Raw genomic sequence first — 6,000 nt, forward strand, 5'->3', positions numbered from 1 at the left:
GCCCTGTCCTTGGACCTCACTAGTCCTGCAGAGCGAGAATCTTAAGTCCTTTCAGCGAGAATCTCCCACCCTGGTTATCTGATCAAGTTCTCATCCCCCGCCACCCCCAGGGGACAGCTGTTCTTCCTGGCCTGCTTTCAGCAAGAATCCCCCACCACCTCCCTTACCCCTGATGTCTCTTCTTCGTAATTTTCCATCCACTGACCCCCACCCTGCTCCTTGGTTGTCAGTCCCCACCACGCACCGTCCATGCTGTATTTGCACTTGATCCCGGCTCTGTATGAAGTCTCTTTTCCTCTGCTGAAATCATTCCTGGTTGAAATCTGCTTTTCCTGCTCTAACTACTGTCCATCTCTGGTTTTCTGTAACAGTTATGTGCTTGAGACTCAGATAGAATCGCCCAGGACCCTAAGTGGGCACCTTCGAAGGCTTTATCTTCACTCCTGGCTCACTGATTGGGGATCCACTGCTGAGTCTGGCTCTCCAGCCCGTGCTCCAGGTCAAAGTCCGTTGAAGGCACAGTAAGGACGGATTTTGATTCCCAAGGTTCTGAGTATATTCCAGAAGCTGCATTGGAGCTGCAGACACACAGAGGCTGGCTTGGAGACCTAAAGCGTCTCTGTTCATAAGTTTACAGGTACCATTAATTAAGAACATAGGAGAGGGGAGGGTGTAGCTAAGTGGTGGAGCTCACGCTTAGCCTGCACGAGGTCCTGGGTTCAATCCCCAGTACCTCCATTAAAAATAATAATTTATTAATTTAAAAAACAAACCTAATTTCCTCTCCCCTACCTCCTCAAAAAAAGAACATAGGAGCTTCTCAGTCAACTGAAAGCTCCCTTCTCAAACCCCTGCTGACTAGATGCTCCACCAATTCCGTCTGCTTCCCTTCTTGGTGGCACGACTTTACTAAGAGTCACAGGGAACTTCAATAGCCTCTTTGGGAAACTTGAAATCTCCCAACCTGGGTCTTCCAAGACCTCCTCCCTCCCAGCTCCCCCTCTTCCCACCTTCAGTCTTTCCTTGTGTCCTTTCATATGACCTCCTTCATTCCTACCCCCTCCAACTGTCCATCCACCCAAAGACCTTCCCCATCCCACTCCAGACCCTCAGTCACTTGACTATTCAGCTTCCTGCCCCCCGCAATAGGGAGCTTTCAAGGGACTCAGGGACCCCCAGAAGCAACTGAGGCTGAAAAGGAAGCAGGCTGGATATATTGTCCACTCAGATGGGCTTTGGAGACATCCAGGCAGCTGCTTTGATGTCCCCTCATCTCTCATCTAAACTGTAGTCCACAGCCTCCTTAAGATTACATATCAGGGCAAATGAAAACCTTAAAGGCCTCCCCCAAAATTACTGATACAAAGCTTTTGCCCTCATACTGAGTAAGTAATGTCAGCTCACCTCATCGGTCAGTAACACAAGTCAAGTTAAAATATAAAGTTCAGCAAAGGTGACAGCATGTTAATGTGCTTGCCTGGCTCGTGGCAAACATTTTAGAATGAAAGTTATAAATCTCTTATCTGTGTCTGTCTTTATGTTTCTGCGTGTATGTTATGCATGTGGGATAGTTTTTCTACCTTCAGGTGGTATTATCAAATTCATTTACAAAATCCCTTAAAGGAGATAGACAAGCACTCATATAAATTAAACATTCCTGAAACTCCCAGAAATACAGACACTAACTCAAATGTTTTTCAAGTTCACATGACTTGAGTAAAACTTCTGTAAATTAGTTTAAAATGTTTGGTTTAATAAAAGCAGCTATGTCTCCTGAGTAATCAGCACTAAATATAAAAGGCGCATATATTTTGATTTTATGTGGGTTGATCAGCCAAATAGGCTAATATTATATTTCCTAGATATTCAAGAGTATAAAATTATAAATTCAACCTAAGAACAAATGTATAAGTAAAGATGCAATAGAAATAAATTGCTTGATATCCATTATTTATCCAAGCAGTACAACACAGCAGTAAAACAAACCAAAAAATCCATGTATTTAACTGCTTTTAGGTTTTGGGTCCTTTTTTTTTTTTTTTTTTTTTTGCCTTTGTAATAGTTATCTAGCAGTTGGGTGAAATCATCTAACCCAAAGCCTATTTTATAATAAAATGCTGAATATCTCATTTAATTTATTAAATACGGTACTGAAGGTGAAAAACAGAATGTTTGTCTGGGTATAGGATGATTGTTAAGTGATGGTGGTGGTTTACCCTCGTGATCACGTGGCTGTCTGGGAGCTGTGGCTGCCGCCACTGCCCAGCCTCACCAGAGAGAATCGTAACACATGTCACTAGTCCAGGAAAAGATCAAAATTCAAAGTGCGGTTTCTATTGAATGCATGTGGCATTAGCAGCATAGTAAAACAAACAAAAAAAAAAACCGTAAGTCAAACAGTCATAAGTTTGGCACCACCTGTAAAGAAACATATCTCTAGAAACTGTGAGGTGTATTCACAAAATGGGCTAGTCTGCTACAGAATGCCGCAGTACCACAGTTCACAATTCTCTACTGCGTAGTTTTCTCTGTAAAAGGAGGGTTACTAATAGCTAAAAGTTATAATCAAAATGTGACAGGAAAATAGGTAAAAAAACAAGTTTATACTGTATAGCACAGGGAACTATATTCACTGTCTTGCAGTGTTCTATAATGGAAAAGAATATGAAAACTAATATATGTATGTATATGTATGACTGAACTATTGTGCCATACACCAGAAATTGACACAACACTGTAAACTGACTATACTTCAATTAAAAAAAATAGAAATAAAAAACTACTAAAAATAATAAGGGAAACAGTATATGGAAGGAAATTAGGATATGTTTTTGATAAGGAAAAATATACAAGGTACAAAGGGTGTGTTTTTCTTAAGGACAAAGAGTAGTTTTGTCCTAAAATAAGATGACTGGTTGCTCCAGAATGAGAAAGAGAAAAAAAGAAATAACAAAACCTAAATGAGTATAGAAAGTTGCAGAACATGGAGGTTTATATGTGGTCAAGTGGGTAAGACTGAATTGACTTATTTATGAGATTTTTAAATAACAAACTCTGATATCAAAAGTATACTGAAGCAAAACTAGAATGTGGTTTTCTCTCTGTTAAAATGACAAAGAGTTTTTTGGAGTGTTGGTCTGCTCTGAATAAGAGATTGTAAAGGGTAATCTGCGTAGGAACCAAGATTTTGTCTTATCAGAATAATTTCCTGTAGTTTATGTTAACCTTCATTATGTCCTTGATTATCTAAGAGAATGAGACTTGTCACTTTTAAAAGATTTAAGGTTTTTTGTTTGTTTGTTTGTTTTTCCATTTTTGGCAATCTAGCCTTCCCAAAATCAAATACTAAATGAAATCTCTTGTTCTCCAACTGACCTTGAGGTTTCCCAGAAGACCCTTGGCAATTCTCAGATGATTTGTTCTCTTATCTTGTAAAAAGAGAGTTGTAAATAACTTGGTTTATTTACTGTGCTAAATTTCATGGAAAGCGTTGCCAAATAAGAAGAGATATTTAACCTTCCTGAGGTTATGGGTAAAATGTTATTTCAGAAATTGTAAGGGTAAAGTGTTATTTGTATGGGTAAAATGTTATTTCATGAATTGCATGAAATTCCTAGAAATTTGTCAATGTCCTGGCTGTCCATGATATGGTCCTGATTTAATGTTATCAGTCTTAATTCCAGCTCTTCAAAAATGTTGGGTGCCACAGAAGTAACTGAGTTTCCTTGTTAAAATGACTTATCAACTTTTTAACCGCAGCCATTTGAAACCTTTTTTCATTCTTGTTTCACTCTGATTATTCTCTGAAAATATTTGCCATCAGCCACAGGCTAGAATACTTTGTGAGGTCATTGCTTCAGTAACTGAGCCCATACCACTGGACTGAGTAAGGATTTCCAGAATTAATGGAGTAGCTGATGGGCTCATAAAGCTGCCGACCCAAGATCAAGTAGAAGAATAATTCATGATGTGGGACTGAATGAACTGATGAAGGATGACTACAGTTTTTGTTTGGAACATCGCTGGTTCTTTAATGTTCTACTTCCCAGGTATAAAGAACCCTTTTCTTCTGTCTCTTAAGTTTTCTGTACTTGTAACAATTTAGTGGATGATAATTTTGTACATGTAATGTTTTTTTTCTTACCTGATTCCTCCAAAATTCAGAAACTCTTATTATTCTTATATTCATGGCAATGTAATGATTTGCATAGGTTCAATAAGAATCTGTTCTCCTTGCACAGGAAATAACTGGAAACATTGGCTGTACTGAAAAGGCTTTGACTGGAATGTCATATTTGAAAAGATGGGCACAGACTCAGATATGACCAGACAGTTTTAAGGACCTAAGGTTGACTTTATGGAGCCAATGTTTACAAAGTCCTCTTGGAAAAATTATTCTGGTAGCTGGCTCACAGGGCTCCTAGCCTTACAGGTGAGTAAAGAAGGTCACTTCCTGGTTGACCCACGAAATCTAGGATATCTTGGGGACTTCAGGTGGAGAGACGTTCCCCCAAATATATAGGTATTGCGAGAAAAATCTGGTGGTAAGTTTATGGCTTGGCTTCCTAGTCCTGAGAGGCTTTTAAAAGTCTAGCCTGAGATTCCTTATGAAACATTCCAGCAAAGCAAACTCAAAAAGGCTTGTGTGAGCAATTACTCTTTTTGCTGTGCCATAATAATCACGCCAAATATAATAAGACCAGACTTATTTTGTAAACAGGAGTAAGCTTACTCTGGTGATTTTTTCCATTTTTAATTTTTTTTGGGGGGTGGTAATTAGATTTATTTATTTATTCACTTCATTTTTTTTTCAAATGGAGGTCCTGGGGATTGAACCCAGGACCTCGTGCATGCTAAGCACGTGCTCTACCACTGAACTGTATCTTCCCCGCATCTTTGATTGCAAAAAGGGTATGATTGTAGAGGGAAGTTATGTGTTTCAATGGAAAATTACAGTATACCCTTGTGGGTTCTCCAATATCTGGCTACAACTTCCCAAATTTAGGGTTCCACCTCTTCTCCCACCTTCTTGACTTGGCATCACTGAAAACTGAAGCTACCCTTTTCCCGAAGCCCTGCAAGCTGAAGCTGGAAGACTTGATATAAACTTCAGAGAAATCGTCACAGCAGATAATACACGGGCAGCCTTCATGTCTGTTGTGGGGTGGGCCACTCGGAAAGTTCACTGGAACGCCAGTGCCCTCACCATAGACATTCAAACTGCAAACCAGGAAACTTGTTAATTATCACTGCTGTCCTCACTCCATCATCTAAAGATGCTTCCAGACTGACAATGAGAAATCTCGACTGGCTGCCTTCCAGACTCAGAAACTGGGTTTCCAACTACTAATCTCTGCTCTTCTTTTACTTTCATAGAAATTTCATAGAAATATTTGCTGGATGGTGACCGCTCACACCATCCAGCAAATATTCTCTACAGCCAAGTCCCAATAGATGATTTAGCTGACCCTCATGGACAAAAGGTGACCAAACGAGAAATGGACATCTTTCAGAGGAAAGTGTAGCTCTTCTTTCCTTGGACAAGAGGGGACTGGACAAAGCTTCTCCTTGACCAAACTTTAGTCAGGCTCCTCTCAGACTTTTTTTGACTAGGCTTTGTCCTCAAGATGCAAGAATCCTGTCAAATAGGTTTTGCCAGAACTCCCACCCTCGATATCTGATCACCTTTGAGATCTGATCAAATTCCTCATCCCTACCATTCTCCAGATGATATCTGATCACCCTGGCTTGGCTTCAGCAAGAATCCTGTTGACTCAGCTTAGCAAGAATCCTCCTTTACCTCTGATGTTTCCTCTTAGTAATTTTTCCATCCACACGGACCCCTACCCTGCTCCTTGGCTATAAATCCCCACTTGTCCATGCTGTGTTCTAAACTGAGCCCAGTTCTATAGGAGGTTTGTTTTCCACTATTACAATCATTCCTGGTTAGAATCTACTTTTTCTTGCTTTAACTACTGTCCAGCTTTGGTTGTCTTTTGA

This window comes from Camelus ferus, chromosome 13 (genome assembly GCF_009834535.1).
Source record: "Camelus ferus isolate YT-003-E chromosome 13, BCGSAC_Cfer_1.0, whole genome shotgun sequence".
Taxonomy (NCBI): Eukaryota; Metazoa; Chordata; class Mammalia; order Artiodactyla; family Camelidae; genus Camelus; species Camelus ferus.